The sequence below is a fragment of the Galeopterus variegatus genome, unplaced genomic scaffold, assembly GCF_000696425.1.
Source record: "Galeopterus variegatus unplaced genomic scaffold, G_variegatus-3.0.2 Scaffold5556, whole genome shotgun sequence".
NCBI classification, from domain to species: domain Eukaryota; kingdom Metazoa; phylum Chordata; class Mammalia; order Dermoptera; family Cynocephalidae; genus Galeopterus; species Galeopterus variegatus.
The window spans coordinates 44,951-58,013 of record NW_007731667.1 but is presented as its reverse complement, the minus strand read 5'-3'; positions in this window follow the sequence as shown (position 1 = coordinate 58,013).

Here is a 13,063-nt window from a genome sequence, read left to right as displayed (position 1 = left end):
CTGAGGGTTGCAATCCGTTGCCGGACACGGAAAAAAGACAAAAGACAAAAAAAAAAGAAAGAAAGAAAGAAAAGAATTCAAGGGGAAGAAACATTAAAGGGGCACAGATTATTTTATAACCATCAGTGATACAATCAATACAGTTAATCAGTATGATGTGATCATCATAAGCTTTAAAATAACAAACAATAGAGCAACTAAAGAGGGGACTTAAAACTTTGTGGAAAATGGAATTAAAAGATAAAAATAAAAAATGTATTTGGATTCCCATACCAGCCAGCTCAAAAAAAAAAAAAAGTATATATATATATATATATATAAAATTCTCAGCATAAGTCCCAGCAAGTTCAAGACTCTTTTGTAAGTGATGATACCAGCCATTTAAGATTTAGTCCATTCCTTAAGATCTCAGGGTCCTGGAAACTTAACCATTTCAATACTGTCTTTTTTACATTATTAACTGAAGAAAAATGGGTGCCATTTCAAGATATTTTAAGATTAGGAAGAAAAAGTCAGAAGGAGCCAAATCAGGACTCTAAGGTGGATGCCTAATGATTTCCCATCAACACTCTCACAAAATTGCCCTTGTTTGATGAGAGGCATGAGCAGGAACATTATCAAAATAATATATATATATATATATTTACCATTATTTGGCCTTCCAGAAAGTCAACAAACAAAATGTCTTCAGCATCTCAAAAAACTGTTGCCATGACCTTTGCTCTTGACCGGTCTGCTTCTGCTTTGACTGGACCACTTCCACCTCTTGGTAGCCGTGGCTTTGATTGTGCTTTGTCTTCAGGATCATACTAGTAAAGCCATGTTTTATTTTCTGTTAAAATTCTTCAAAGAAATGCTTCAGGGTCTTGATCCCACTTGTTTGAGATTTCCATTGAAAGCTCTGCTCTTGTCTGCAACTGATCTGGGCACAAGAGTTTCCCTTTCTAAAATGGGGGAAAAAAACAAAAAGAACATAATCACTTGAACATTTTTAAATAATGGATAATTTTCTAGGGAATTATTAAATACTAAACCCATGAAGAGGTAGAGAACCTTAAATGGACAATATTCATATTGAAAAGGTAATAATGACCCGAGGCAAGGAGAAGGGGAATGGACCTCTCTCCCTCAACCAGGCACACTACGCCTGTACTCGGGGCCCACCCAGGGACCCTGGACATGGAGAACGGGACTGGACCCCTCTCCCACAACCAGGCACATGGTGCCAGTGCCTTGGGCTCTGCCCAGGGACCAGAGGCATGGAGAAGGAGACCAAACACACCCCACAACCAGCCATACCGCCAGTGCCAAGGAGCATGCCAAAAACAGCAGCCCCACGTGGGTGGTCCACCACAGCCACCACGCAGATGGTCTGCCAACCACTGGAGTGCATTTACACAAGAAGTGTCACCAGCAGAGACAAAGAAAAGAAAAGGATGTCTCTTTCCACAAAACCCATTTCAGAGTGACAGAAGAAGCATCTGCTCTATGATAATATCGGGGGACCTGATCACATCTCTCAGCATTGGACAGATCATCTAGGAAACAAGTTAACAGAGTAACCATTATTCTTTCAGAAGGAGAGAAGAAATCTAGGGCAATTAGGGGGGGGAGGGGGAGTGAATGGGGGGAGGGGAGAGATCGGACAAGGGGCATAAAGAATAATTACGATTTGTAAAAATATATATGCTAATAATACTGATTTAATCAACATATCTCAATGTTCAACCCCCAAAATATGTATAATCGATTTTGATTCAATAAATAAAATAAATCATTTTTTTTAAAAAAGAAAAGGTAATAATGAACTACTTCCAGGCAACAGAAAACAGTAGAAAATTTCTAAGTTCTACAGAGATAACAAAACCTTGTTGACAAAACTGGATAAGAACAGTCGCACACAAAAAAGGAAAACTGTAGACCAGTCTCATCTATTAACATGGATGTAAAAATTCTACACAAGACACCAACAAGTAAAATTCAGCACCATATTAAAAGATGTATAAAATATACACTAAAAAACTCCATTGTGACCAAGATGAGTCCATCCCAGTATAATGCAAGTATGGTTTAACATTAGAAAATATTTACGTGGGCCGGCCCGGTGGCGTACTGCTACAGTGCGCCACTTGGGAGCGCGGTGGCGCTCCCGCCGAGGGTTCGGATCCCACATACAGACCGGTTCCCGCTCGCTGGCTGAGCGAGGTGTGGGAGCAACACCGAGGGTTGCGATCCCATTGCCGGTCCCGGTCCAGTACGGGCACGACACTGAGGGTTGCAATCCGTTGCCGGACACGAAAAAAGACAAAAAGACAAAAAAAAAAAAAAAAGAAAATATTTACGTGATTGACTACACTAATAGATTAAAAAAGAAGAGCTATGTGATTTCAGTAAATGTCAACAACTCATTTGATAAAATTTAACATCTATTTTTGAGAAAAATTCCTTTATAGTCTGGAATAGAAAAAAACATCATTAACATGATGGTTTTAGCGGAGATGGTTCTTAATTGACACATTGGAAACATTCTCATAAAAGCCTGGGACTTGTTAAATCAAACTAAAATTTGGCCTGAGAAAGCCTCTGTCCTTGCATACTTGAGTTCTTACATACGAACCACAACCTAACTTATTACATAACGATTGAAAAATCTAACTTAGAAGTGTGCTTCTGTGACAATAGCTGAGTCTCAGCCTATCACAGCAGCTGTACTTCAACCACCCACAGGCAGCCAACTATTTTGTGTCCAAATAAGGCACACGCCAAGATGTAACCGATCCAGCTATTTCTCTACCTCACTTCCGTTTTCTGTACTCACTTCCCTTTTTTGTCTATAAATCTTAATTGACTACCCTGCAGAGGTGGAGTCCCTCTGAATCTGTTCTGATTCTAGGGACTGCCCATTCTAGAATTCTTCTTTGCTCAATTGAAATCTGTTAGATTTAATTTGTCTGAAGTTTTTCTTTTAACAAACAAAAAGAGGATGTTATTATTAAACATTGTTCTGACAGCCCTGGCTAATACGATAGGATGAGAAAAAGGTAAATATTAAAAAGAAAGGATAAAAAGCTATGATTTTTTCTAGTTTATTTTGGTTTTTTGTTAATCTTTTTGTTGTAAAGTAGAACACAAAAACAGAAAACTCTGTGAAACAAATGGGCATCTTATTGAATTACTAAAAAGCAAATACATCCATATCCATCATCCAGCTCAAGAAATGCAATTTTGCCAGTCATTCAGAAGTCCCTGTATGTGCACCCTCTCAATCACAACTCCTACTTTCCCCCAATACAAACCACTATTCTGACTTTAATAATTATCACTTATATGAAAAGTGCCATCATTTTTTTAGATGCATTTTCAGATGATATCATTATATACCTAGTAAGTCAAAAGACTTACCTGACTGGCCTATTAGACCAAATGAGTTCAGTAGCATGGACTTTGCTCGTACAATTACTGGCTTACTTTCCTAAATCATCCCTTTCTTCTGCCCTTTTGGATCATTATCTCTCTAGAATTCCTTATCTTAAAAAAATAAAAACAAACAAAAAAAACCCTCCCTGTACCCATGTTCCCCTCCAGGTGCTACCATGTTTTTCTGTTCCCCTTCACAACAAAACTTTGCAACCAAACTTTTCACAATAAAAACGAAAGAGCTGATATAATCTCTGTGGCTTAATCTCACCTCTGTTCATGTAAACCAGATTCTCTCTGTCCCAAACCACTGATACTGCTCTTCAACGTTCCCAATGACTTCCCTGATGCTAAATCTAGTAGTTACAATCTGTCCTCAAATTGAAGTAGCACTGAAGGCAACTGATAATTCTCTCTATGCGTGACTTCTGTGACACTACATTCACCTGAGTTTTCTTGTTCCTTGGTGTCATGTCTTCTTTTCTGTCTCCCCCTCATCCTCTTCTTAACCTCTGAACCTTGGTGTGGCCCCAGGGCTCAGTACTGGGCCTCTTTCTTGTCTCTTGTACATTCTCTCCCTAGAAAATTTCATCCTCTTCTTTGATTTTATATACTATCTTCATTTACAATCATTATGCCAGTGACTTCTAAATTTATATCTCTGGCTGTGATTTTTCTAAATTTTGGATTTTCATTTCTTAATGCCTACATGACATCTTTGTTTGCATAGCTAGGAGGCATCTCAAACCTAACAAGTCCAAAACAAACTTAATTTTCTTCTCCCTTCCAAACCTGCTCTCCTTCCCCCAAGTCCTTATCTTAGTAAATGGAAATACAACCTACTGAATTGTCAAGTAAAAAGCCTAAGGATCATATGTGACCTCCTTTCCCTTACCAGCCCCCTGCACCTGCCATCAGCTGATCCTATTGACTCCATCTCCGTAGCTGGTTCTCCATTCTCTTCATCTCCACCGTACCCCATATCCGCCATCTTACGCCTGCTGGGCTCCTTCAATATCCTTTCAACCAATCTCCCTGGTTCCACTCTTACTCCTTGCCGCTCCCCCACCCCCGCCACCACCTACTGCTACAACTAACCTCCATCTGTCCAGCCTAGAACTGAGAGGAAGGAGAAGGGTGTGATTTGGGGTTCTCTTAAATTTCAGCAAAAAAGATTAATTGACTTTGTAAAAACAAAGATGTAAGGTACAAGACATTTTAAATGAAGTTAAAGACAAATAAAAGGCCTGGATGACAGCAATGCATGTAATAGATGCATTGCATGTAACAGACAGAGTTAATATTCATAATATCAAGGGAGCCCTTACTTATCAATAAGAAGACATACCTGGATTGAAAAGTGAGCGCTGACATAAGAAATTCTCATGTGAACAAATGTCTGAGATGATGCTCAGCTTTGCTAATTAGAAAAATGCTAATTAAAAAATTAGATACAGTACTTACTTTTGCTAGTCAGATTATGAAAAGTTAAGGAGATTAATAACATCCACTATTGGTAAGGATGAGGATTTGTTTTATATTCTTTTGGGTAGGAATGTAAGTTGGAGTAATCTTTTTGGAAGTCAATCTGGTAGAATTCCACATCTGAAACAGTTCTGCAGAAATGCTAGAATGAATATACACAACATATTTGGACATAGGTTCTGTTGTTCACTTGTCATTACTTCAACAAATATATATTAAGAAACTATTACATGCCAGACACTGGGCTAGTCACTAGAAATTTAACAGGAAAAAAAAAAGTAAAGATAGAAAAACATAATTCTTTCTCTGGGGGGAAAAGTGAACAAATAGTCACACAAATAACTGTATAATGACAGTTGTTACAAGTGCTCTATAGGAAAAGGGTTGGGCATGAATAAGGGCAAATGGAGAATTTAGGCTGGGGGGTAGTCTTACTTCAGGGAAGGAACTGACCAGAAGTGAAAAACCTAAAGATTGAGAAAGGAGTTAAACCCATTTTGGACTTCTGACCTGCAGAAGTATAAGATAATAAATACATATTGTTTTAAACCACTAAATTTGTGGCAGTTTATTATAGCAGCAATAAGAAGCTAACATTCCCTAAGGAATATCATCTTTTCTTCAAGTGTCTTATTTACCTCTACCAGAATTTTCATGGAAGTGCTTTTTCACTCTGTGACATCAGTTTGCTATTAAATACTTCTAATTAGGCAAATTTATACAAAGTTTTATCCAACCGATAGTCCTTTCCTTGAGCCTTCTCAGAGTATGTGAAATTTAAAACTGTACCATTGAGCCCAGTGAAAATTCTTAACTGGTGAAATTCCAGGCACAATGCCAGAAATATTTTGGAAAGGGTCAGAATTGCCTTAGAATTCTGTCAGAGAAGTGGGAAGACCCAGATGGCTGGAGTCCCCCAGGGTCATGGCATGTTCAGAGAAGCTCAGAGAATGTTTCTGCTCTGCTCAGTCCCTTGAGGTGATTTTAGACAGCCTTCCGTGATACCAGCTACTCAGCCTCTCCACCTCATGGCCAGCACCCAACCTATTATCCCGATTGCCTTGGAGATGGGCTGACTGAATGTGTTGGCTTCATGTCAATTTTAGGAAAGTGATCTTTGAGCTCAGCTTGGTTCTGAAAGGTCTCTCCCTGACCAGTGTTTTTCACGGTATTACAGTAAAAACACTGGATCTAAAGTCATAATGCCCTTGCCTGATACTTGATTCTACTTACTAGTCTGGGCCAGAAGAGGGTCATAGAGCCTCCTTGTGCCTCAGCTTCCTTATCTATAAAATAAAAACAATATTTACCTCATAGAATTATTACACAGATAGAAGATCAACTGCATGTGAAAGCTGTAAGTGTCCTGCACTCTAAAGTACAACCACACTCAGCAATTAAAAGGAACAAAATTATTGATATATGCAACATGAAGCTCAAAAACATTATGTTAAGAGACAGTAGCCAAAAATCTATACATATTGAATGATTCCATTTCTCTGACATTCTAGAAAAGGCGAAACTATAAGGACAGAAATCAGATCAGCAGGTGCCAGGAGGTGCAGGGGGAGAAGATTGAGACAAGGGAACTTTTGGGGGGTGATGGAAATGTTCTATATTTTGCTTGTTTGATGGTCACACTCTCTATATTTTGAAAACTCATAGAATTGTACACCTCAAAAGGATAAATATTACTCTGTATAAATTATACATCAGTAAACCTGACTTTTCAAAAATTGGAGAAAAGAATGCCCTGCAATATATGTTACTTATTTGGTCCTTTGGGATAGGATCTAATTGACAGCACTCAACCAATACATAAACTACTACATATTTTTGGTTTCTGTGTCAGTTGTTCATATAGTATGTAACATGATAATTTTATGCTAATATAGAATGCTCATCTTGCAGCTTTAAAACTTCTTAAATTACAAGGGCACTGAGCATTTTTCTTATAGGAAGTTCAACGTTTGCTCTGCCTCAAGGAACAAGGGAAAGCACCAAGAGAATTATGAGGCAGGACTGGGTTATCAAATAACCCAGAAGACAGAAAAGTGTGGGAAGTGGGGGAATTCCTGCTTTGGTCACCAACCAGGGAGAAACAGTACAAGCCATAGGGTTATTATGTCGATAATACATGTTATCTTGGTTTGGAGGAAATTTCCAACTCTGGATTGTTTAATATTAGTCAGACTTCTGTGATTAAAGATGGCTTAACATTAGCTTAATTAAAACACCAGTCAGATTCATCTAAAGACTAAGGCGTGCGAGTCTCAGGGGCGCAGGTTGGCAAGGAGCGTCAGCGCGCAGCAGAGGTCAGCTTCGGGAGACGCTCCCCCGCCCGCCGGGAGAAGCGCCAGCCCCGCGCCCGTCGGTCCTCCCTTCTCATTGGCCACTGCCCGGCTGCCTCCGGCGCCCATTGGCCCGTGCCGACGCCCGCTTCTATAAGAGGCGGGCAGCGCGGGTCCGCAGGCTGACCCAGCTCACGAGCTCCTGGCGCCAGAGGTGAGCGGGGGTGGCCGCTTTCCGCGGGGACCAGGGACCGCCGTGGAGGATTTGGGGGCGCTTGGCGGGGGCAAAGTCACCCTCCAGAGAGGTAAATACCCGTAGGGAGCCGGGTCTGCGAGGTCGGAGTTGTACCCCTGTGGGCGCTCTTCTTTACTCCTACCTGTGAAAGATCCTATTTGAGGGCATCCTGTGTTCCAGAAACAGGCTCTTTACACGTCACCTGATTTCACCTTTGCAACAAATCCTGTGAGACAGGTATTTCTCACATTTTATAAATGAGAAAACTGGGGTTCGGAGTCTAAGCCACTTCTGCGTGACTCCTGTGTTAGCAGAAACAGACACGTCCTTCCTGCCCTTCTCCGTCAAAGACGAAATCTCTTTTTTCTTTCTCTTTCCATAAAAGGAAGCCTGCCTTAGATACCTCTAAAGAAAGTGAGTCTCTGATGCAAAGCCTCTCAGCATCACACCTACCCTTATGACCTCCATCCCAGCAGAGGACCAAGAGCTTGGTAAATGTCGCACTGACGACAAGGCATAGGTCCTTGTAGTTCAGATGCAGTTAGTGGTGCAGGTAAGCTTCACCTTGCCTCCCACTGTTTGATTTTCAGAAGTTTAAAATTAATTCCCCGTTGATGTTCTACTCTACTTGGTTTGGAAGGGAAAAGACTAGACTTGAACTTTCTAACCCAGTAAAAGTTTGTGCCTGACAATTCTCAAAGAAGGGTGTCATTCTAACTGTAAGTGTTTTTGTAAAGTTATAATCTGTCGTTTACATACTTTATCACTGGGGTTTATTTGTATATGTATTATCATATTAGATTATCTTCAGGTAGGGATAGGTCTTCTACTTCCGTTTTCTTTGCTTGTGACTTTATTTCCTAAAATATTGTTTTCTATGGGCAGCGTGGTGTTTTTTTGTAGTTCATCTCCACTTTCATCCTCATTCCCACACCCCATTTAGAAAAGAAAAATCAAGATTTTCTAGAGGATTCTCTCCTTCCAAATCAGTCCTCTTTGCAGCTTTTAGTTCTGTCTTCAAACAGCATCCATGCTTTCAAAAGACTTTAATAGTGCTTTGTGCTTCCCAGGTCGGATAAATTTAAATTACAATTGTAACTGATTAAACTAAGGGGAGAAAAGAGTTGGCCTTGACCTCTGCTCTACCGAGGAGCTGTTGATCTTCTGACCTCCTTCTTGGTATGCCTTCCTTATTTCCGATGCCGTGTCCAGTGCAGTCAGGCCAGGAAGTGCAGTAGGAGAATGACTTCCTGCCTTTCATGAAAAATGAGTACCAACTGGCATTGGCCAATCAGAGTGTTGCTTTAAAAAGAAAATATATATTTCTTGATGAGACGCTATTCAAACAAGTGTGACCCACTGGTGACTTTGTAACTTTTTATCTTACCAGGCTAGTATTGTGGGGTTTTCCCTTAAAGAAGTAGGAGGGGATAGAAAGGTTGAAGTGGGAAAGGAAAAAGTAACTATGGAAAGTATTGAGGTTCTGAAGAGGGTTTGGGGGCAGTTGAATAAAGGAAAAAAGAACTGATTCCCAAGCTCTGTCAACCAGGCAAAGTTATGGTCAAATTTTAGTAAATCAAAGTCCTATGCTCTGTAAGCTTATTTTGGAGGGAAAAAAGGGGGTGAGAATTTTCTTCTAGTTTCTTAGCAAAAGTTCCTTTTGAGAATTTTCATTTTTATCTTGACTTAAGCAAGAATAAGAAGAAAATTTCCAAATCTTAACATAATAATCCATTATATCTCTAAATAGTATTATAAAATGTCTTGCATATCATAAATATTCAATTAATATATGCTTTAACCTCGTCTCCCCCCACCTACTGAGGAAATGTTGGTGGCAAAACTAGAGCCATTCCAGAATCAGGGAAGGAAAAGAGAATTATGTACCCCAAAGAGATGGAGTTGGACCAGCCATGACTTTTAGTATCTTCTTATAATGGCACTTGGAGGGGAGCTTAAGGGCTAGTTTTGAAACTCGAAAGGAAATCCTCGTATAGTTTTATATGAAGAGTTTTATTCCAAGCTCTAAAAGATTGTTGAAAGATGAACCGTCAGAAGATCTAGAATTTTGTCAACGTTATCACTGACTGGCAAAAATTGCTTTTCTTTACAGTTCTCTGATCCTTACTACCAGCTGTTAAAGTTTGCTTACTTATGAAAATAGTGGTTGGCCAGGAACTAGCTTATATTTGCAGAATTATCTTCCTACTCCTTGATGACAATATCAGGGAAAATAAGGACTCAGTAAATATAGGCTAACTCAATAAATTATACTTTGGGGTCTTTGTTGATTTGTTTGCAAAAGAACTGCTAAATTACTCACTTGAAATTTGGTGTGTAACACTTTAGGAATTTCATAAGAAATAAATTAATGAAACTGGAAATTGCCTTGACACAAAAGAATACATTTTATGTCCTAAAACAACGTTTCCACATGCTTGCTACTATAAAAAACATGTTAATAACCATCTTGTAAAATCCTTAATTCCCAGGGCAAGAGAAATTCTTACCCAGAGGAATTTAGAATGTCAATTTTGTTACAATTAACATTTTATCTTTTTTAGAAGACTATAAAATTTGAAGTCCATTCATCTTTATTAGAGATAATATTTATCGAGTGTTTAGTGTAGGTCAGCAACTGTTCTAAAAGTTTTATATATATTATATATATATTTAATCCCCCTCATAATCATGAGATTATATGTATTTAATCCTTATAGAGAGGATTGGCATTAATTATTGGTATTAATTATTCTCCCTTCAGATCTGCAAATAAGGAAACTGATGCACATAAAGATTATAACTTGCCTAGTCGGATTTATTACTAGCAATTTGTAATATTAATTCTCAGCTCTTTATTTTTACATTTGCATGCTATAGGACAAAGTCACCCATACTCTGTGTGAAAAAAAGAAAAGTTCATCTTTGAGTGATAGGTGGACAAGAAATGTTTTCAAAGGTTTTCACTTCACTAAACACATTTTGAGAATCTAAATCTGAGACTACTCCTGAATTTTTAGCCCCAGAGCCACCATTTCAGAATTTCCTGTGTATGCTTAAGTTTATTTTTAAAAATGGTCAATTCCTTTGAAGCTGAAAATCTCTAAGACCGCTTGCTTCTCATTCATAAATCCTTTCTCAGCAGAGACTCATGGATGGGCCAAAACCCATCTTCAGTCATCTTTAGAACCTCATGGGATATTGATCATGGGGGTACAAGGAGTAGGGAAGGTTGGGTAGGGAGGGTATCATAGGTGAGATCTCAGGGTCCCCTTCTCTTCTGCTTATTTATACTTATTGGGAAGTCTGTCTCCCTCTTCTCCCCCGTCTCCATACACAAGTCAATGAATTCCTTGGAGGAAATTGTTCTTGTTTTTTTTTTTTTTTAAATGATGACCGGTAAGGGGATCTTAACCCTTGACTTGGTGTCGTCAGCACCACGCTCTCCCAAGTGAGCTAACCGGCCATCCCTATATAGGGATCTGAACCTGTGGCCTTGGTGTTATCAGCACCACACTCTCCCAGGTGAGCCACAGGCCGGCCCTGTCTTTGTTTTTTAATCCTTACTGCCCTGACACTGACTATTGTTCTTTACACATGGTTGTGCTTGTGTTGAAATTTAATTCATTTTACCATTGGAAATCATTCGAATCACAAAAAAATTCCACATTATTATTAAGTTTAACAGGCCACTTAGTTTTAAAGCATTTGAAATAGAGGTTGTTTTATTTCTAGAGAATAAATTGGCACAATTAAAAATATCTAAGCAGTTTTGGAAACTCAAAAACCAATGAATTAATAAATATTTATTAAATTCTGAATTATATATCTTAGTCTCTTCTTGTTACCTGAAATAGCCTAGTTTCTTCTGTAGAGAAAACCCACAGAACACCCAGTCATATTGATGTCAGAAGTAGAGTCCAGGGGGGCCAATATTCGGCCTCAACCTACCCAGTTCTCTTACCAGTTTCTTGACTCTGCCACAGGAAAAAAATCAGGGGCAGAGTCACAGTAGAAATTGAGAACAAGTTTAATATAACAGATAAGAAATACAGGTTCCACAGAGAGAGTGCAGCATGCTCCAGAGACTGAGCAGGGCTCACACCAAGTTTAACATAAAAGTAAGCTCAGTACAGCCATCAAGTCTAACACAAAAGCAAGAAAGCATACTTAAAGTTCAGTACAAAGTGCAGGCTGGCTCCAGAGAATGAGCAGCTGCTTGCTGAAGGTAAGTTTGATACAAAGTAAAGCATACACGCTTCAGCCAGCTAATTGCAGGTTACCTCCAGGTAAGTGAGCAACAACCCTGCCTTCAGATGGGATTTGGCTTTTATAGTTTCTTTGTCTAATGAATATTCAATTAAAGGGGTGGGTCCCAGTTATGTAACATTTAGTCTTACCCTCCACGTAAGTGAGCAACAACCCTGCCTTCAGATGGGATTTGGCTTTTATAGTTTCTTTGTCTAATGAATATTCAATTAAAGGGGTGGGTCCCAGTTATGTAACATTTAGTCTTACACCTGCTCGGTTGGTCCCTCTCTGTAGTATGTTCATTGGTCAGTCCCTATCACATGCACCAGGCATATTCAAGAATATTGTGTGCTTTCTATTGAGCATGCCCAGCCACCGGATTTACGTAAGCCAGACCCTTGTTGTCTCACTTCCTTCTTGTTGGTATCACTGGAAAAGGTAACTTTCTTCTAGGGGAGAGCTCAGAGGAGGGGGTCTGAGACCTCAGGGAGTGGCTGGAAACCCAGAGGCATGTCCTGAAACTTGAGCCCAAGGAACCTGAGCGCCTCTTGTATCAATATTATGGTGTTTTAAAATGTGTAAGAGAGTTTTTGATGCTGTGAGTTCTTGTTAGCTATTTGGTAACTTAGGTATATCAGAAAGGTTAAGTAGCATGCCCAAGGTCATACTCTGACAAACATCAGACCAATGAATAAGTATGTCGGACTGGACATTCCACATATTTCCTTACACTGTTTTGCAGAATAAATAGGTTGTTGAGAAGATGGCAAGGCAGATATTTGGTTCATCTTCTGAGAAGACAGGTTTTAATTAGAAGCCAGGAGTTTTATTGAGCCCAAGGAACCTGAGCGCCTCTTGTATCAATATTATGGTGTTTTAAAATGTGTAAGAGAGTTTTTGATGCTGTGAGTTCTTGTTAGCTATTTGGTAACTTAGGTATATCAGAAAGGTTAAGTAGCATGCCCAAGGTCATACTCTGACAAACATCAGACCAATGAATAAGTATGTCGGACTGGACATTCCACATATTTCCTTACACTGTTTTGCAGAATAGATAGGTTGTTGAGAAGATGGCAAGGCAGATATTTGGTTCATCTTCTGAGAAGACAGGTTTTAATTAGAAGCCAGGAGTTTTGTTCTACCTTCTCTTTTTCTGAACATCTTTAGGATAACCTTGGTTAAATCAGACCCCTATGCTAAAATTCACATTTTCAAGGGCCCCGTTTTTGTTTTTGTTTTTTTTGTCTTTTTTCGTGTCCGGCAACGGATCACAACCCTCAGTGTCGCGCCCGTACCGGACCGGGACCGGCAATGGGATTGCAACCCTCGGCGCTGCGCCCGCACCTCGCTCAGCCAGTGAGCGGGAACCGGTCTGTATGTGGGA